Source organism: Camelus dromedarius, chromosome 8 (assembly GCF_036321535.1).
Source record: "Camelus dromedarius isolate mCamDro1 chromosome 8, mCamDro1.pat, whole genome shotgun sequence".
NCBI lineage: Eukaryota > Metazoa > Chordata > Mammalia > Artiodactyla > Camelidae > Camelus > Camelus dromedarius.
The window spans coordinates 40,787,875-40,810,209 of record NC_087443.1 but is presented as its reverse complement, the minus strand read 5'-3'; the positions used below and the strand labels follow the sequence as shown (position 1 = coordinate 40,810,209).

The 22,335-nt window shown below is 39.8% G+C and overlaps 1 protein-coding gene and 1 pseudogene across 2 annotated transcripts in view; one reads left to right on the top strand and one right to left on the bottom strand.

The window, feature by feature from the left end:
* The window catches only part of ANK3 (ankyrin 3), a 594,595-nt gene that overhangs the window by 533,597 nt on the left and 38,663 nt on the right, over nucleotides 1-22,335 (bottom strand). The window lies entirely within an intron of this gene.
* LOC105093850 (calpain small subunit 1-like) lies at nucleotides 6,612-7,574 on the top strand (annotated as a pseudogene).

The following is a 22,335-nucleotide window of genomic DNA, read 5'->3' as shown; positions in this document are numbered from 1 at the left end:
TTACACTGGTACTATACTATTACTTGAAGATATACTATGATAGTTGAAGTATGCCTATTATAACCCCTAGATTACAATCATTAAAATAAATCACTAAGATAAAAAAAAGGTAAAACAAAATAACAAGGTATTTCTAATGAGCTAATAGATGAGATAAAATAGAATCTTAAAAAATACTTAACTATTCCCCCCAAAAAAGGAAGGAAAGGGAGGAAAAAAACATAAACAGTTAAAAAATAGGAAAATGATAAATATAAACCAAAGCATGTCATAAATATATTTACCATAAGTCGTTTAACATTCCAATTAAGAAGCAGGGATTGTGAGGTTGGACAAAAGTACAAGACTCAACTACACGCTATGTATGAGACGAAAGAAGATTTATCATGAAAACACTAACAAAGGAAAAAAGGCTGGAGGCTCTACATTCATATCAGAAAAAAAAAAAACTTCAGAATAAGGAGTATCATGGGTAATGGCAGACATTTTATAATGACAAGGAATCAAGTCATCAAGGTATAATAATTCACAGTAAGTATGCAACCAATGACAGAGCTTCAAAATACAAGATACAAAACCTGATAAAACAGACACAGTAAATTCAACTACATAATTAAAACACACACACCAATATAATATTTTTAAATGTTAAGTGTTACTTCTTTAGATGGTAAGACTAGAGGTCAGTTTTTCCCCCCTTCTTTATACTTTTCTGTATTTTCAGAGTTTTTTTCAATGAGCACATACTGAATGTTAATAATAATGGTTTCCTGGTTCCATTTTACTTCTGTCTCTCAAGTCTTCCTTGATTTGGTAACAGAATCCCCATTTTCCCTCTGAAACCACCCCTTGTCATGTGGTAGAGCTCTCAGTATGAAAGTCCACAGTTCTGCCAGAGTAACCAGTGTAACTCCGTCTCCCTAGACCCAGTGATGAGTCCACAAATAGAAAATGACCCACGCAGAGCTACTCATGCTCCATGTTCAGGAATTCGTGTGTATGTTGAAAGATCTTTCTGAGGGCCTAGTAATCCTGGACCAGCCAGGAGCATCTCTGCCATCTATGGAGAATACCTTCATGGGACAGGAGCCTACTAAGAAGAAAGCTGTGCTGAATATCAAAGGGGAAGAAACAGAGATGTGATAATTCTATTCAAGCCCTCACATCCAGCTATAACTAAAGGCATGTCCCCCAGACCTTTCAGTTACATGAGCCAATTATTTTCCTTTTTTTTGCCTAAGCCAATTTGAGTGTGGTTTCTGCCTGAGGAAACTAAAGACCCTTGACGAATACAAAATAACATAAAAGAATAGTTCAACTAACCTCTGTTTTGCTTATGTCTGTATTTGTCTTTTGAGAAAAGAGTGATCAATGTAAGATGACTTCCCTTTTCTTGGTTTTATCTATGCCCATCACGCTGGCACTGGATCATCTTTTTGATGTGATTGTAAATGGGTCTGTTTTCTTAATTGCTCCTTCTGATAATTCGTTGTTAATGTATAGAAATACAACAGACTTCTGTATATTAACTTTATATGCTGAAACTTTACTGAATTCATTTATTCTAATAGTTTTCTGTATGTAGTAGTATGTCATCTGCAGATAGGGACAGTTTTCCTTCCTCCTTTCCAATTTGGATTCCTTTTATTTTCTTTTTTTGTCTGATTTCTCTGCCTAAGACTTCCAATACTATGCTGAGTAGAAGTGCTGAGAGTGGCCATCCTTGTCTTGTTCCTGTTTTTAGAGGAAATACTTGCAGCTGTTCTTTGCTGAGTATGATGTTAACTGTGCACTTGTCACGTGAGGAGGCGTGGCTATTCTCTTTGATAGATGCTCCCAGAGAAAATAAGCCTCTGGGATATACACAACAGCATTAAACATAAGGAGAACATGGTGTCTACCAAAACCAAAATTAAAAATATAAAAAATACAAGGTAGATTCTCCCAAATGCTATTTCAGCCTTTAAAATATATTTCTACTCATTTGTTAAAATTCTTTCTATAGCATGAAACAAGGTTTCTTAATTTCCCTTATAAAGCCATGAATATATTTCCTCCATGTTATATAGATTTCTAAGTAAATAAATATGCCCCTAAGAAGAAGCAGAATGTTTTAAACTATTCTCTGAACCAAATGAAGGAATAACTCTCTCTAAAAGTACCACATTTTTCTATTATGAAAAAAATGCAGCAAACAGATTAGGCTAATCGCCACTAGAAAAGAGTTACTAAACATTGCAGCTTGGTTTATGGGATTGGTTACACTATTCTTGGCAAATAATTACCCTCCAGGCTCACACTGCTCCTCTTCATCCATTCCCTTCCTTTTCTCCTAAATTTGATAATGGAGGAGATAGTGTATCTTACAGGAAAGTATAATTGTGAGTAGTGTAGCAGGGAGCTTTTCAATACTGATTATGCGACAGACAATTCTAAAATCAGTAAGAAAAGCTATCCAAGGATGTTGACTTAGAAAAAAGAATGCTCTCAGATTGAAGGCTGAACTAGATACTTTCAATTTAAAAAATAAAACAGTGATGAGTCACTGCTGCTCTTCCTCGGTGTACAAATTTAGACATTAAAAGTTAGGTATATTTTTAGAATTAATTGTCATCTACAAGGACTAATTGATTAGGACTAAAATGTTATTTACTTTAAAAATGATGGAGCCTTTGTACAAATATCTTAATGCCTTTTTCATCTAATTTTAGAATATGTCTGGAAACGTGGGCTAGGATGTATACAATTCTCACATATCCTAACTTAAATAAAACAAAACAAATTTTTTTCCTAATGAGGCTTTTTTTGATGTCCAGGATTTAAAATTCTTTTTTGTCATCTAATTTACATTGTCCAAAGCTATGATTACCAAAAAATCCAAAACAAAATAAAAATATGTGGTATGTATTCTATTAAAAAATTATTAACTTTTAATAAATATACAAACTATGCCACTTCTTAAAAATACACTTGGTTCTAAAAAGGTCATTTTGACATGAATAATTTTAAACAAATTTCTAGTAGCAATTTTCTTACTAAAGTTATTGGTCTAATAAGTTGATACATAAACTATGACAATGAAAATCTTTAGAAATTGAGAATAAAATGTTTCTGAAATTCCAGAGATATTTATTAAATGCAGTTTATCATATTCCAGGAATTTTGCTGAGAACCAGGATACAATGGAGAATCAGGTAGTAATAGCTTATAGACTAGGAAGGAACACACGATTACATAAAATTTTATTTAACTGGAGCTGTGATAAGGGCTCTGAAATAAAAGCCAAATGAAATGAGAACTTGTCACAGGAGGAGGACCTGAGATGGTCTGAGGGGACAGAGAAGGAGTTCTTGAGGAAGAGACATTTAAACTGACAGGAGGCTGGGGTGCCCTTGAACCAGGCAGAGAGAACGTGCTGCAAGGTGTGCAGGCAGGTAGCCGAGGGCTTTTGTGGAAATGAAGCAAAGCTACTGTGGCTGGAGTGCACTGAGTGAAGGAGAAGACTGAGCTAAAAATGTAGGTGGGGCCGGAATACACACTGCAGTGGTACGGATTTGATTTTTATTCTTCTGGACAATGGAGGGCTTTGGGAGTGGTCTTACTAAAATAAGAGAAGTTGCTTTTGAAAAGCCCTGTCTGGAGAGATGTGGAGAAGGGACAGGCAAAAGGCAAGTCTGGACATTAGAGAAGCAGTTAAGAAACAACTGGGTGAGCCAGGTGCAGAGGTGGGGAGCCACAGTAATGGAGAGAAGTTGGGGGTGGGACGGGGGACATGAGGGGAAGATGTCAGAGATGAGTGTTGCCTGAGGAACTTCCGCATTTACTCAGACAGGAGAAGAGGAGGAATATAATGAATGCTGAGCAGTTGCTACTGGAAAAGGAGGGACGAATTGGAAGATGTAGAATAGTACACTGTAAGCCCAGGGACCGCAGTGTGGGAAGTCATTGAAAGCAAGAAAGATGAAGGCTGCAGTTTGTCTCCTGGTTTGGCAACAGGAAGAACACTGGAAACCTCAGCAAGAACAGCGTGGGGGCTGTGATGAGGGCAAAAGCCAAACTGAAGTGGACAGACAGCAGTCAGTGGTGGGCAAGAAGTATAGACAGGGCAGGCAACAGCACTTGTACTAAGTTTGGCTGAAAGCAGAGGAGAGATGGGGTAGAATAAGAACATGGAAAGCTCAAGGAATAAAGTTTCTAACATAAAATTATATTATAGCACGGTCACTGAGCTTTATTTGGGTGTGTTGCACGTACGAGTACGTCTTTACAAGACCTTATCGGAATTCACGGGACTATAATTTGAACAGAAAGTGTAATAACAATAAAACATTTGAATCATTTTTGAGCTAAAACACTCATGATCAAGTAGCTGAGCAATTATGTGCCTCGCACTGTGCTGAGCTTTCTGGAAAGAAGAGAGAAAAATTATAGCATACTATTACTAACGGCAGGATGCTAGCTATCTCACAGGCAAAGCTACTACGCCCGAAATGATGTAACACAGATATAAGCAAGGAAGAAATTGCTTGCTCAGAACTCACTTAAAAGCTGCATGGTTGTTGATTAAAATGGAACTTTCTAAATGAAATATGAAGTCATTTTGCCAGAATAGTGCCAAATTGAAGGTGAAATTCTTTTGCAGAGCTTCAAGTGCAATGCCACGCTGCCATCTACTGGCTGTTCCTTGAATTTTCTTTCACAGGTTTTCTAGTTACAGATCAGTGGATACCACCACTATTAATTGGGACAATAAAATCTCGGACAAGCGTCATATAAAATATAAACATAATACAAATACTTAGATGTTATTTTAAAAAGCTCAGTTTTAATAAACTCCCAAGTTTACAGTGTCTAAAAACAGTAAAAAAAAATAAACTGCCTTGTGATATAGTTTTATAGCGTATACTGCATGAGCTTTAAAAAGGGAGGGGAAATTATCTTTACTACTGCTTATGATGATCAATTGCACAAAGTAACAAATCACGGGACGAAAATTTGTCAAGCTCATTTTATAGCACAGAATAAAGGAAAACCTTTCCCTTTTCAATTAAAAATGGGTTTTAGAAATTTAAAAGAAATAGTTTGTCTTTGGGGAAAAGCTTAAAAATCTGTTGGGAAGAGGGGCAGAAGGGTCCCACCTTAGATACACCTCTGATCCACCGATTTCCAAGGTCTGTCTGCACCCACTGCCCTCAACCCAGGAACAGTTACTAACCTTCTTGGCCAAAGTCCAGGGTAATCATAACCAACCAGGTCAGGTTAGTGTACCTTAAGAGGGTATAAAGTCACCTTCCCTATCTCTTTTCCTGGTTCTGTGCATCAGAGAACGTAATGGGACTCAGGGTTCTTCCTAAGAACTGGACATTCCTGGCTAACTTTCTATGCAGAACCACTTAAGCTCACTGGTCCCAAGACAGCTTCAAGCTAGTCCAACAGTTTCCTGGTTATTAAGAGATGGCACTTTCCTTCTCAGATTCTCAACTCAATATATGCTGTTCCAGGAGCTCCACAAGGAGGGAGAACATAGAATGATGAGCATTGATGAGCACTGCCATATGCCAAATACCCACCCATATCACCTAACACATAGATTAAAAAATGCAAAGTTACAGTAACACAAGAGGAATAAGGCCCAGAGATCTGCTGTGCACCACACTTCCCATAGCCAGTGGTTGACAATAAGATATTGTGCATTTAGATTTCAGATTTAAAATCTGCTAATCTGTAGATCTCATGTTAGGTGTTCTTACAAGGGAAGGGAAGGGAAGGAAAAGAAAAAACAACGAAAGACACAAGGAAATTTTCGAAGGTGACGGATGTGTTTCTTACCTGCGTTGTGGTTACAGTTACACAAGTACATACGTATGTTCAAACTCACCGACTTATTTATACAATAATTATGTGCATTTGTATTCGTATTATATACCTCAATAGGGCTGGAAAAAGTGCACAACCAAAAAATTAAAATAAAAAATAATTTTTAAAGTGCACTGTCTCTACAGTTCTTTTAACACTGTAATTGTTTTACCATAGTAACCATCTAACCTATTAAAGCAAAGATAACAATATTATGTTAATACTACATATTACATATAATATGTAATAAATAATATTTCCATAATCCCTTGGGGAAGTCTCTTAAGATGAAGTACCAAGGGTAAGAATTAAAATAAAAGCTCAACAAAGTCAATGAACTGTTTAAAAAATGACACTATCTAATACAAAATCAGTTCGGCTCATTTTTGATACATACCTTTGAAACCTAAAACTAGTTCTCCCGACTGTCAGTCTAGTGGTTTTCTTTAAAGGAGAGGTTTTCTAGCTATAATCTACAAAACTCGAAGAGACCCCTGAGGGTGCCTTCGGGGAGGGTTTCTAGCCACCCCATCCCAGCCCCAGCCTGAGCAACTCTCCTTTATATGTTTTCATGCTGTTTCATATTTTATCTGTCATCTTTCATGTAAGATTTCTTACATTGCTCACAAGTATTCCGTTTCTTTTCCTTCCAGGTTCATAATAGGATTGTCCCCTTTAAGTTAGCTGTGGCCATAGGACTTACTTCAGCTAATTAAATGTGCCACCTTCAGGTGAAGCTTTAAGGGACATTTCGACGAGCGGACCGGCGGACGGACGTGAGAGCAAGGCGGAATCTGGAATCACAGCCATGTTCCTGGTTAACTCATTCTTGAAGAGTGGCAGCGGCGGTGGGGGAGGCGGAGGCCTGGGGAATACGCTCAGAGGCCTGATCAGCGGGGCCAGAGGAGGCAGCTGCGGGGGAGGTGGCGGCGGAACTGCCACGCGCTTCCTGGGCGGGGTCGTTAGCGCCACCGGTGAGACGGCTGCGAAGTACAACCCAGGGCCCCCACCCCCTCCCACCCATTACTCCAACATCAAGCCCAATGAGAGCGAGCGGGTCCGGCAGTTCCGGAGGCTCTTCGCCCAGTTGGCTGGAGACGACATGGAGGTCAGTGCCACAGAACTCATGAACATTCTCAACAAAGTCGTGACCCGACATCCTGATCTGAAGACCGATGGTTTGGACACTGACATGTGTTGCAGCATGGTGGCCGTGATGGATAGTGACACGACTGGCAAGATGGGTTTCAAGGAATTCAAGTACTTGTGGAACAACATCAAAAAGTGGCAGTCCAAATACAGTTTGACGTTGACCGTTCAGGGACCATTGGCAGCAGTAAACTCCCAGGAGACTTTGAGGCAGCAGGGTTCCGCCTGAATGACCATCTCTACAATATGACCATCGGACGCTACTCGGACGAGGTAGGGAACATGGATTTTGACAATTTCATCAGCTGCCTGGTCAGACTGGATGCCATGTTCCGTGCCTTCAAATCTCTTGACAAAGACGGTACTGGACAAACCCAGGTGAACATCCAGGAGTGGCTGCAGCTGACCATGTATTCCTGAAGGGGAGTCCCAGACCTGCTCCCTCATCGCCTCGCTGTAGGAGTCACCTTGGACTCTTCAGTCTCTCCCAGGGCTGATCCTACCTGCAGTTACATCTTCTAGGGTCCTGCTGACCCACAGGCCTTGCCGTTCTCCCAGCTCTCAGTACCCAGCTCTCAGTCAAAAGCCAGAACCCAACGTGCCCCAACACACCCTGCCCCGAGGGCTACCCCAGCCCTAGCACACCCACCTCACACCCACTCCGTAACCCTTCTCTTGCATGTGTGCCAAGCCCAATACTTGTGTTGCTTCCACACCCTAAGGGCCCTTCTCTCAGTTCTGAGTATCACTCCAGTCCCTACGCCCAGTTACCACCCAGGCAGCAGAACTCCAGGCCAGTAACAGACCCACATGCCCCAGTGACTTTGTCTGTATTCTGCTCCCAGCCTGCCAGGCCCAGGAGGAAATAAATGCACCCCAGCTGCTGTTCTTAAAAAAAAAAAGGACATTTCATGCTGTGACACCTTTTCCTTCCTTTGCTGCATAAGAGCACATGTGCAGATGAAGTGCCTATCAGCCTGGGGACCTGAACGTCTAGAATGAGCATCTTTAAAATACTCCTAATTATAGTTAATATTGAATTAATTCAGGTAAAATATAGCAATCATGCAAAAGTATATTTCTACTTACCTGCTCCTGCCCCCATCCTTAGTGGCATTATTATCATATATATTTATATACATTATAAACCCATTAATACAGTTATAATTTTGCTTTAAATAGTCATTACCTTTTATATTTGCCCATATATTTATCATATTATGTGCTCTTCAAAGTTGCTTCATAGGTCATTTTCCTTCTGCCTGAAATGTTTTTCCTGAATATAGGTCAAATGTTCTTATTTCTTTGCAAATCTAGTGAGATGATATATTGTAGCAAATATGGATTCTGTTATGTTCCTCTGAGGATTATTGGTCTTTTGTTTTAGTAGGCAGTTTAACTAACATGAATCCCACCTGCAAACTTTGTCTCCTACATAATATGCTGTATGTAGCTGCTGATAGCTTGTTCTGTTCTTGTGGCTTCCCAGTGAAAATATTTTTAGATTAACCACTGAGGATCTCATCTATGCTGTATAATTTGTCAGTAAGTCAAAGATTTGGGCAAAGATGGGGCTCAACCTTTATAATTTTCTTGCTTTTATGATATCTGCACTAATTTTCCAGCTGCTTTGCAGGCTTCCATCTTTGTTCCCTGACATTTCCAGCCCATAAGGGTCAACATGATTGAGAAATACACTCAGTTAAAACAAGCAGGAAGTTCACAGATGTGATATCTCTAATTTTCTCTCTAGTTTCTACTTATTTTTGAGGGGTCTTTTTGATCAGGCTCCCTGGAGTCTCCCACAGACATATATGCATTTATGTACATACTTTCTATGGTTCTGTTGCTGCCAGGATTTCCCCTTCTAAATTTCCAGGTGCTTTTCCAGCCCTGATCTTTGATCTCTGCTCCCTTTAGCTAATAAGGCTGCAATTTACCATTGCAGTTATGGCAAGGAAAAGCACTACTGGGCCAGAAACTTGCAATTCTAACCCCCTGCAATCAGTTTTTTGAGATTACATTTTCCTTCAGTTTGTCTGCTCTGTGATACTTGTCAGAATCTTTAAATAATTGTAGTTTATTATTTTTAATTATTATTTTACTCTGTTCTTTTCATTGCTGACTGCAAGATGGTTTGGGTGACCACGTAATTTCTCCATCTGTGTTAGAAGCTGTTTGCAGTTGTACACGTTCAAAACTCAAAAGTACATAATGGCTATTTGGCATTTATAAAATTCACCATAATGACTGTACATGTAAAATGGCTTAAACACCTTTAACAAAAAGTAATCCTTAGCTTATCATAAATATAAAAAGATATAATAATCATTAAAGTGAATGGGGGAAAAGATGTTCCTTGCTTTAAGGCAGATTGTCCTAAGTATAAAATTAGGGAGGCAAAACTAAGAGGACGATTAGGACTAAAGGACAATTAGAGATACTGTACATAAAGTCAAATTAAGAGCTATAAAGCTTATAAAAGGGACAAGCGGTACAAAGGAATCTGATTATGGGCTCTTTATATTTCCAGGAGACTTTGCAACAAATAAGAGAAAATATCCTCAGATCTTCTCTTTGCTAAATTTTAGAATTTATTTCTACTTTGTTAATCTAATCAGTTGTCTGCCTGTTCTTAAAACCTAGTCACACTGAAGATTATTTTTGTTATACGTATAGGAAAGTAGGGAAGCATGCAGGTAGGTAGGTGTATATCTAGACTCTCAGGTTATGCCACTGCTGTGGCATCTATTTTTCTGATTAAATGATAGTTGTTTGTATATTAAATTTTGAGCTGCTCCAGGACTGGGATATTCCTTCATTTGCCTCTTTATTCACTGAAGTTCCTATCACATACAGGCACTAAAACATTCCTTGAATACATATATGTCTGTATGAACATATCAAATGTTTACTGCAAAACCTATGTGTGAGTGGCACTGTTCTAGGATGCAAAGATACATCAGCTAGCAGCATCCCTTCCCTCAGTCTGGTGACTAATATTGTCATACTTACAACTAACTAAAATACCTGTCTGGTTATGATTAATATTGTAACAGTAATCATATTTGTATTTACTATTTCTGGTGCTCTTCCTTCTTTCCCATGGATCCAAGGTCATTTCCCTTCTGCCTGAGTGTAAGTCGAACGTTCTTGTTTCTTTGCATATCTAGTGGGATAATACATTGCAGCTACTCTGGATTCTGCTGTGTTCCTCTCAGGATTATGGCAGAAAAGTCAGGAAGAAGGGAACATTTTATTCTCATCCTGGATTAGAATTAGGGAGGCTTAACAACAAAGGTGACCTTTAAGCCAGGCCTTACGGCAAGAGTAAGATTCTTGTAGATGGAGAAGTTGAGAGCATTAGAGGCCAAGAAAATGGTGCATGCTGAACAATGTGAATGTTTAAGGGTTATCTCAGGAATCAGGAATTGGTCTTGCCTCAAAACCTTGAGAGAAAAGGAGCTAACACCTAAGAGTATTAAAACTACCACACACATAGACACACGCACAAACACACTCACACACATGCACACATGCACGCATACCATACCACACCCAACCAACCAACCTGGAAAGGATACCAAGGAGTTCTGGCTTAGTTCTACAGGAAATAGGAAATCTCCAAGAAAATTTTCTGAGCAGGAAAGCAAAATAATCAGAAAGATGACCCTATTGGCAATGTAAAGGATTATGAAGGAAGAAGTAATAGGGATGGGGGGTCGGGCAGAAAGAGGAAAGGTGGTTTTTTTCTGAAAGACTATCTACAACGGAACTGTAACCAGTGTCCAGGTTATAGGTTTATGTTCGCCAGTCAAAATAACATAAATATATAAGCAAATATGACTGAAATAGTATATCTAAACTTCTAATCTTTAATTATAAAACTAAAGAAACTTCTCAAAAAATGAAAAAACAAGAACCAGAAATAAAAATACTGTAATTTTTTTATGCATTCCTTTTTCCTTCTAGCAAGGGAGCCTCTCCAGTCTACAAAAATCACCATGCTCAGGGATACAGATTATAAAGTCCTACTCATTTGTCCCTCTAGTTTCTTTCTTTTTCCTTAGCCTATAAAAACATTGCTGTTTTCACCTGTCTATTCATCTCTGTTTACCAATACCAGTTAATTCCAGGGAAATTCTACTTTTATCCTATTTTGTCTATTCCTACAGTCTCTTAACTTCGGATTCTGGACTCCCAGCACACTAAGGACCTGCTGCTCACAGTATGCAACCTTGCAGACTTAAAAGACCCAAGTAGCCATTTCCCAAATGAATGGCAGTCTGTTTCCAGGTGTAGCTGCAAAAACAGGCATCCCCAAACCATGTCTACACAAATGATGCACTGCTACCTGCTGGGAGCCCCTTGGCAACATCACATTACAGCTGGCTCAGTTGGGCTACAATAGTATTACTTCTTCTAAACTCAAATTTTTGAGCTGACACACCCGTGTGCACTTTTATCCCCCAAACAAAGCCAGACTGGGGTTTGAAACAGGTCATCTGGTCCCAATCTTAGCTCTAAACTAACTAAGCTCTAAACTCCTGTCAGGAGTAGGACTCAAGGCTATCTTAAATAAATTCAGTGAAATTTTTGGATGAAATCTGTCAGAATATATTCTAAAATAATAATTATAAACAAATCAGGAAAATTGTGAACATACTTTTTCACCTCCTTTTTTTAATTGGTCTTTTGAATTTTTTTTTTTAGAAAAATGACGAAAAACAATAAAGGATTAAAAAAATGGTGACCTGCTAGCCAATTTACATTGTGAGAGTGCCCTGCAATGAGCGGGAAGGCGGAAATATTTTCAACTGTCCCACTGATATATTGAGACATAAATTTAAATTAGTGTGTGCTTAATTCCTATCTGATGAATACATTTGTTACGCACTAAAAGAGAAAAAAAAGATAAATGCACAACATGGAACTCACAGAAGAATACAATGAGTCCTTATCTACCTCTGGAGAAAATTGAAAAACTAAAAGCTGTATGTATGATCCCTAGAACCAAATCCTAACAATCTAACTTACATATGTATTTATATTTACATACACATTCATTATCATCACTTTGTAACATGTACCTAAGTCATTAAGACAAATATATAAAATATGCTGATCATTTCCTCAAGCAAGTTGTAATTAGAATAATCACCTTTACCAGTTAATTCCTTCCTAATGTTTATATCTCTGTTTTCTAAACTAAAACATAAATGCAAGTTCCAAAAGGATAGAAATCTGTTTTGTTCACTGTTATCCTGAGTCTCTAGAACAGTGTTTATCAGATAACTAGTGCTCAAAAAATATTTGTTGAATGGATTAATATATTTAGAGTAAAGTCCACTAAAACCTGCCTTTAAGATAAACTATTGAACTATTCCAGGGCTTTCCCCTATGTTTTATTCATTTGGTCACTCGGATATTTGCAGAACACCTTACAGGACCTCATGAGATACACAAATAAGCCTTACATAAGGTCCTCGAAAAGTCCCGAAAAGTGACTTACCTGGTCTTTCGAGGGGGAAACAAGGCAAGTCAAATAATGTAAGAGTCCGAGGTAATTCCAAGACTTCCTGCCCCCCTGCTCCTTCCAGAAACTTGTCCATGTTACCCCCAATGAAGTAACACTAATGTTTGCTATACAAATAGCCCACACTCCTTCCCTGCTCCCCAACGGATTGCAGCCACCGAGCCCTTCCTTGTGTGTATTCTGGGCCACCAGGGAGTTTACATTTCTGACTCAAGAAGCTACTACAAGCACCACATGAAGAAAAGGCACTGGCTACTAATTTTCCTAGAATGGTCAAGGGAGAAGGCAGAGAGAGTCCACAGAAATGGCCCAGGTTTGAAGTCACTGGTCCCTAAGACCCTTGTCTCTTGCTTCAAACCAAGCAGCTCTATCTTTACCTGTGTTACAGCTGAAAGGAGGTAACATGAAACCTTCAAGGGATGACTTTCTTATACCTGCTCAGGAGCACAAAGGGAAAGTTGAGGTGGTGACAGTGGCCCAGGACTGGAGAGGAGCCCTGGGGTCTTAACCCTGAGTCTCCTGAAGCTGGGACAGCAGTCAGGGCACCAAAACTCTCAGTTTCTTTATTCCCAGAATAAATCTGGTTAAATCAGTGTCTCTTCCTGCTTTGCTATAGTGTTAAAATGTTCAGATGAGACCTACTGTGAAATTATAAAAATACCATTTAGTTTGAATTATTTTAATTCTTTCATCTTAAGTAGTTGGCACATTAACCCATTTCTCCAAATTAATACATAAATATTATTTGTATATAGGGCTTCTGAATTCACAAAAAGCCTTTACAGATAATATCTTATTTATCCTTCCAACATAAGCAGTGAGGTAGTTGGAACAGGGCAGATGGTACTATTTAAAATAAGGAAATGAAGAGAGATTAAGGGGCTAACTCAAAACCAAATGCATCTCAGCTCATCTGCCTTTTTAATGCAGTGCTTTTCTCCCATTGCGCTCTGCTGGCTCACAAGGCCAAACAGCAGTGCTGGGAACATCAATGCAATCTGAGGCTCACTCACCCACGCAGCTTCCCACGGGTGCTGTCAGAGAGGAAGGCAGAACAGGACATGAGAGGCTGCACAAACCCTGACGCTAACTCAGCCTAAAATCCAACCCAGCACTTCCAAGAATTTCAAACCTTGGTCTTTGGAATTAATAAGCAAGAAGAGTTCAGTGTCATATTTCTTATACTAATACAGGCAAGTTTGGACAAAGTACTAAATATGTTTTATTGTGGTCCGATTTTATAATTGTGCCCGAAATGACAGTTGTCATCACATTTTATGAAACAAGGAGCCGAAAACTGAGAAGCAATGACCTTGTCTTAAATCTAAAATACAATCCAAGATATCTGGGAAAAGGTAAATATATGTGTATGTATATAGCGGAGAACACTTTGAGAAAGAAACATTTAATCAAATAAGTTGAGAATCGGTCACCTTGATACACCAGATGGTCCTGGTGTAAGCTGGTTTCATGCAAAGTTAGCCATTTAAAATCTCAAGGCACAGAGAGAAACCAGAATAAATTAGCTTTAAAGAAACCGCTGCAGGCCAACATGGTTAGCAGAATGCTCTTGAGTTCAGACAGACCTAAAGTCTAAAAAATCATGGACTCCAGGATCCATTTAAAGGCGTAAAACTCAAAATTCCAACAATGACCTTCACAGAATAAGGTGCCTATAAAATACTTTCAAAAGGTGTTGTAGGGACACGTGCCTCATGCCGCATATACAATAATGCTCAATTTAATCACAAAGTAATAATTAATTATGAAATCAAGTTGAAATATTTTAAGTCCACAGATGCCAAATGTTGATTAACAGAAAACAAGAGGAGTAAAATATGAGGAATTTAAACTACTTTTGTATCTAATATGCAATTCACTTAAAAAAGAATAAGACTTAAGACAACCACAGAATTAATGATAAATGTTATGGGAATCTGTTATAAAATAGGAATACAGAAAGTGTTTCCTATCCAGATGGGAAGAGTGAGAACGTCGATTAGAATAACTAAGTAGATCTTCCAGCCCAATCAGGTGCTCAGATTTTGTCCATGCAAAGGTACCTGGGAGCACCAAGCTTCTGTCTCCTCATCAATGAAATGAGAAGAAAGCTCCCTCTCTGAGGACTGCTGGAGGCTACAAAACACTGTAAGAATTTATTTTTTGAGTTTTTTTTTTACTATTTAAAGAAATGGAAAGAAGTAGTATTGTTTTCTCCCTCTCTTTTTTTTTAAACTACTGGAGACAGCACAGGACAACAAAAAGACCAAAATGCAATTCTGTTCAAAAGCACATCCTGAGAACCTAAAACATGCTCATCATCATGTCTGATGCGCACTGTACAAGATAAGAGGTGTCCACCTCATACCTGTTAGGGTGGCGACTATCAAGACCACCCAGAAAGTGACAAGTGTTGAGTATGTGGAGGAACTGGAACCCTTGGGCACCGCTGGTGAGGATGTAAAAATGCCGCAGCTGCAATAGGAAACACCATAGCCGTGCCTCAGAAAAAGTAAACAGGATTACCATATGATCCAGCAATCTCCTTTCTGGGTATACACCCTAAACAACTGAAAGCAGGGTCTCAAAGAAATATTTGTACTCCCATGTTCATAGCATTATTTCCAATAGCCAAGAGGTGGAAGCACCTAGAGGAATCAAATTCATACACAGAAAACAAAATGGTAGTTGCCAGGGGCTATAGAGTTGGGCAATGAGGAGTTCATGTTTAATGGGGATGGAGTTTCAGTTTTGCAATACGGAACAGTGCTGGAGGTAGATGGTGCTAGGAGTTGCCCAATGTCAGTGTACTTAATGTCACTAAACTATACACTTGAAAGAGTGAAGATGGCAAATTTTAAGTTATGAGTATTTCATCACAGTAAAAATATACACCAATAGGTCACTTATAAACTTAGAAAACCCAAGAGAGAGGAAAAAAGAGGTGTGTATGTATTACCTATTCAAAAATTATATTGTAAAACATGTAGAGTGCCTTCAGGGTTATCCCTGTAAGTCTATCACTCTCATTCTCTGCACTTTAATGTGATTTCTTGAGGAGTAACAATAGTGAGATTTCCTCTTAGGTACTGAAAACTGTACATAGCCCGCAGCCAATCTTATCTGAGGTCGTAACTATTTCAAAAAGTTTTTAATTAAACTGGGACAATTTGGGATGACTATAATGCTTAGACATAACTCGAGAGTTACTAGGAATTTAGGGTTGACAGATAAAATGCAAGACACCTTGTTAAACTTAAATCTCAGATAAGAATAAATAAATTTTTAATACAAATTTGTCCCAAATATTGCATAGGACAAAACAAACTAAAAACAAACAAACAAACAAACAAAAAAAAAAAACCCTATTCACTGTTTATCTGATTTCAGATTTAACTAGGCACCCTGTACTTTTTATTTGCTAAAGCTGGCAAACCTACTCCAATTGCTTCTTACTTTTATTCTCAGATAAAAAATTTTAATAAGAAAAAGATAAAAAGGAAATTAAATCATCTATGTTTCACATAGATATGATGTGATACACGCGTCCTTCATACAAATTACATTCAGCAAATCAAAGGCAGCAAAGCGATGATGCAACAACACAACTCATACTAAGATGTGGAAATGTGCAAGTGCTGCATTATTTTAACAAGAAAACAAGTTTACTTATGCATATTTTTAAAGAATGCATGTTCTTCATTTATGCTATTAGCTATAGATTGGATTTCCAGGTGTATAATTAAGTTCACTTTAAAAAATTTTTTAAATTTCCATTTGCCAATTTATATTTTCTTTGACAAGTCATTGAGGTCTTTAGAGATCTGATTTCCTTGCCTATGCACTTTGAAAATGCTGTTAGGTAACCTATCCCCTCCCTTCCTCACTGCCAAAGAAGAAGCTGCAGCTTCCTTTGTTATATGTCCTTACGTATTTGCAGTGGGGTTCAGATCCGGTCACACCCAAGGAAATAGGACAGGCATGTGGTTATCATCCATCATAGACCACCCCCCTCCAGGGATCAGCCAGATGTTAGAGATACAAAGAAATTCTCCTTTCCTCCTAAGAGAATACAGAAAGGTTCCCCTCCCGTAGTCAAACAAGAATGTTCTCAACTGCAAATAAAAGCAAAAATGTGTTATGGATGTTGTTGAATTTTAAAAAATTAACACATTCAAAACAATTTTTGCAGAATATGTCTTACCATTTTTGAGTACTGAAAAAAGAAAACCAAAGTAGTGAAATGATTAAAATTTCATAAAAATTAAAGGTCTCAACCTCAAAAGACACAACAAAGTCTTAGACGTAGGATGGTGGGCCATCTTCTGGAAACGCCTTTTATGTATGTTTTTATACTTTACAACCCTGTCACTCTTCTATCCTCTTTTATAACCTGAGGTGTCTTACTCAGGCTGTCTCCATTTCTACCACTCCACTTCATTTCCCACCATGATTCCCTCTCTTTCCCTTCTTTCCTTTCTACTGAGCACAGGGGCAGACCGGGGACACCTCTAGGACCTCCGAGAGTGGGTTCAGAGGCTACAGATCTGTACTGCCATGCAACACAGTCAACCCTAACCCTGGCAACTGAGATTCATTTTCCTTATTCTAGAATGGCCTGAGTCACTCCCCTTTTCGATTAAGACAGTGCTTCTCATCTTTAGCTTGTAACAAAATCACCTGCAGTGTTTGTTAAACCACAGACTGCTGGGAACCACCTCTCCACCCCCAAAACTCTGGATACAGTAGGTCTGGGTTAGAGAGGAAAAAAAAATTGCATATCTAACAACATTTGGGATTTGGTGGCTTGATGCTGTTGGTCTGGGGATCACACTTTGAAGACCACTGCATGCTGTGCAGTCCTGCTCCTTGGCCTATTCCAAATGACCCCATTTCACTTCCAAAGAAGAGGGAGGGGAAGGAGCTCAGGGAACGTAAGTGCTCACTCTCCTCCACAGCAGGAACTACCCAGAGGAGCCAGAAATAACTCACCAGATTAGGGGAGAATTTTAAGTCTGGCCTGCCTTCTCTCCCGATTACTCATGACAAAATTTAGCTCCTGAGTAGAGAAGGTGCCCCTGAAATGTAAGAACTACTTAGGAAGTAATTATTCATAGGTCTGGGGACCACTGCAGCGTGGCATTGATTATAGTGCTTAAGGGACACAGCCATCCACAGAGGCCGACCAACTCACAGATAAATAAGTACAAGCTTTACAGCATAAAGATCTGGTGGACCATTTTCACATCACTGGCATCAGAGGGTGGGCCCTTCTTGTTGCCAGGTGCCAGGAACTTCTTAATCATAGGCAGTGTTCATTCCCGCTGAATTAAAGAAATGTGGAGAAGATGTTGGGGAACTTCTCTTTCACTGCAAAAAAAAAATAGTTTCAAGCAAGTGCACCTCAGCCAGGCTCAGCTTATTACCATCAAGAAAGCTTTGCCCAAGAGTCTTAAAAACAAAACAAAACAGAAAAAAAAAAAAAAAAGAAAAGAAACACCTCTTCAGACACAAGAAATGAAATGGCTGTAGCTCTGAGGGCCAGTAATTTTTCACCTATGAACTCCTGGTTTTGATAAGGGGTCTAAATGATCAGATTTGTGGTGTCATCACATACATGCCCAACAGGTTTTTCTCCCTTCAGGCCCCCAGTGAATCAGTGGTACTTGTGAGCTCCAAGCAGAGAAGGGCAGTTTTCTGGAACAGCTTCCTCACGACTGTGTCCACCCTCAACAACTGTGGGCAAAAAGGTGAGTATTCAGTAATTGGATAAACTGGGTTTTTTTGTTCCAAAAGCAATTCCTCAGCTGCTGTCTGGCAGGCAGTAGCTTACACCCATTTGATGGGCTCTATCCTGCCTCTCCCAGGTTGTCTACTGAGAGTTTTCATCTTCCCGTCGTGATGAACTCAGTCTTTCAGAGACTTACACTCTATACACAGCATTTGGGTACTGTTAGGTCTCCACTCACACTCGAACCCATTTCCATCTGGCTTCCATCCTCACCACTCCACTGAAACGTTCTCATCAAGGGCACCAATGACCTCCAAGTTCCTAGGTCAGATGGATCCTCTTCTGGCCGTATCTAATTCAGCCTCTGAGCAGCCTTGGACGACTGAAGCTCTCCATCTTGAAGCCCTGCCTTTCCGGGTTTTCATGACACTACACCCCCTGGTTTTCCTCAGCCACTCCTTCTCACTCTCTTCTGTCAACAGCTCCTTCCCCATCCAACTAGCACCCTTTGGAGCTAGGTCATGCCCACTCCTGTCCTTTCCCTTTCCTCCCTACATTCTTTCCCTGGGTGATTTTAAACATCTCTATGGCTACAAACACAGTGGACACTCTGACCTCCTTTCTGAATTCCTGACATTTATATAGTGAACTGCTTACTCAACACCATAGATATCTCAACCCTAACATACTCAAAACCAACCTCCTCATTTTCCCTCCAAGCTCACTCCCTGGCTGTCTTTCTCATTTCCATGAATTGTACCACCATCCTCAGAGTTGCTCAATCAGAAAACCTGGGTTTCACCCCTGATTCCTCCCCTTCCCTCACACCTCCCTTGTTACCCAGACTTGTAGATCTGAACTCTGACATACAGCCTATATCCAGCCACTTCTGTCACCACTGCCACTCCCCTAGTCCATTATCTCACTTCTGAACTACTCCCACAGGCTCCTCCCTGGACTCCCTGCTTCCACTCTTCCCTTCTCCCACTGAAGGGACTCAGAAGCTATTTCTTACCAGTTATCTCTTATAAAGGATCATATTGCTCCTGGTTTTAAACCCGTTAGTGGTTTTGCATTTGCAGTATGGACTCCTGGTTGCCTCAATGGCCACTTTCCCTTCCCCTCGGTAACAGGGACACGATATTCAGTTGGGTGCTCTTCATCCAAAATAAAAGTTTACACTCCCTCTTACCACTGAAGAAGGCATGTGAATATGTTCTGGCCACTTGGCTCTAAGTGGGGGCGTTGTGTGGGATTTCTAGGATGGCTACTTCTGGGAACTGATCAGCTGGGAGGAGGTCCCCGTTTTGCCCTTTTGACTTTCCTTCTTCTGCTCTACAGCCTGGAGAGCTGCAGCAGCCATAGGAGGTCATAATGAGAACTTCAGGATGGAAGCCATGCCACAGGACAGCGGAGCCAGAAATAGCTGAATAAACAAATGAATCAATGGGAGCCTGGGTCTCAGATTATCCTGCCATAAGACTCCCTTCCTAAGAGAGTGAAAGGATAAACTTTTATCTTGTACAAACCACTCTTTTGGGAAGGGAGTTCAGTTACATGCAGCTAAACCTAAATGCAAATAAACAGTGGCATTTGTATTAAAATTCAGCTCCTTATGGTGCACCAGCCCTGTGCCATCAGGCTCCATTGGTGTCATCCTCCTCTTCTCTACTACATTTCAGTCAGACTCACTGGCCGCTCTCAATTCCTCCAAGAGGCCAAATGCTCTCCTTCCTTGGGGCCTTTGCACAGGCTCTTCCCTTTCCCCTCCCAGCCCTTCTCATGACTGGCTTACTCACCCACCTTGAAGGTCACTTCCTCTCAGAGGTCTTCCCTTGCATCCCCCTCTAAGTGGGTCTTCCTGGTTACACTCCAACTCAGTACCATCAATTTTTGTCACAACACTTTTTGCCTTAACAAATATTCTTTTTTGCCATTAAACTTATAGAGCCGCATGTGTATGTGCTGCCCTGGTTGGGCTCTCAGCTGCAAGGCCAGGACTGTGTATCTTTGTGCCTTTTGCTCACCAATATACCCCAGCACCCAGGCCAGCCCAGGATACAGTGAAAATGAAGGAATGTACACTGTGAGGCCAAATCACAAGACACTGCAGTCCCCATCTTCACTCTTCCTTGGATCACTCACTGTGGGGGAAGCCAGCTGCCATACTGGAAGGACACTCAAGCAGCCCAGGGGGGAGGTCCACACTGTGAGGATGCTCAAGCACCTGTGAAGTCTGCACGGTGAGGAAGTGCAGCCTTCGATCAATGACCTGTACCGACTTACCAGGCACGTGAGTAAACCACCCCCAGTCAAGTCTGCAGACACAACTGCAGTCCCTGCTAACATCTCGGCAGCAATCTCGTGAGGGGTCATGAGCCAGAATCACCTAGCTAAGGAGTTCCTGGATTCCTAAACCACAGAAACTATGTGAGATGATAAATATTTATTGTTTTAAGCTTCTAAGTTCTGTTGCAATTTTTCAGTCAACAAAAGAAAACTAATACACATTTCCACCATTTAAATTTGGTAACAAGCTATGTTTGCATGTAGATGATGTCCACCTATCTAAAACCTCAAAAACTTGAAAGAGTTCATGTGATACAATGATGAAGTAATTGAGTTTTTTTTTAATTGCTGCTACAAACATGTTTTGCTAAAAAAGTTTTTTTTTAAATAGGCATAAAAGTCATGTTTGAGAGACCATAAACACCATCTCTCCAACTCGATAAGCTGAAAAACCATAAAACAGGAAATAACTCATAGGATCAAGGGTCTAACTTTAAATCTGCCCTCTCCTCAGAAAACTTTCTAAGTTTTGACCGTTCCCACAAATGTTCAAAGGCATCAAATAAACTCTAATTTTCTTCTGGTTGCTGCTCTCTTCACCTTCTTTCCCTCTGCATTGCTCAGGTTACCTCCCTCCTCTCTGTTCTCCCAGGTGGTTACAAAGATGGAAGAAGGAACGGTCACTGGGGCAGCAGAGAATGAGAAGGCTGGGCTGGAGGCACAGGGACGTAGTGTGTAAGTCCCACTGCTTTGGGGGCTCTACTCTGGGCAAGAGTATTGTTCACGCATGGTCAAGTTCATTTCACCCGGCAGGAAACAGCGCTGGGTTTGGGACAAAGTCAAATGTAGTTATAAATGTTGTTCAGTAGGCTGGAATGTCCTCCTTGATTGTGGGTCCCCAACTGAAATCCATGGACCTAGTCGCAAAATATGAGAATTCTTATAAAATATTTTTCTAATTTTGTGCCTTCATTCCAATTATAATTTTTTAAATTAAGGTAAAATTTACAAATGGTGAATTAAAGTGTATAATTTGACGAGTTTTGAGAAATATGTGTACCCATGAAAATAATACATAAATCAAGATAAAAATGTTTCTACCACCCCAGAAATTTCTCTTATGCCTCTTTCCAAGCAATCTCCCCCTTAGAGGGAACCACTGGTTTGATATATATTACCATAGCAAGTATAATCTTTAAAAAAAGATTAAACCTCCTGAGTCATCTGGATAACTGTCTCCTAACTGACTACTACTATGCCCATTTTATGTTCACAATCAAGTTGGCATAAGGTAGTAATATTTCAAATATTTGTGAGCTGATTTTTTTAAAAAAGAACAAAAGCATAAACCACACATTTGAGTCCTGGTAGCACGGGCAAGCTGAACTCAAAAGAACCCCAGCCATAATGGCTAGTGGCCAGCATCACAGTTGCACTGGAAGTGACAATTTATTTGCAGTAACCTATCATTACTGTGGTCTGTGTCGTTTTGTTTGCATGGGATGTGTAAAATAGTTTTGGGTTTTACAGTTGCACAAGAGTTACAAGCACAAAGTGTTCAAGCCAAGTTTTGTGCTTTTACACATTTAAGTAACATTAAACTTTAAAAATTTAAGTCAACACTAACAGGCCACAATAATTATTTTTTCTTTTAAAAGGAGTCTTACATTACTTAAATTTGAAAAACGCTGCTTTAGTCTACACATCCATCCTAACAGGATCCAGTGATCTCCCTTTGAAGATTATAAGGATTCGAGGGTGTGAGGTCATCACT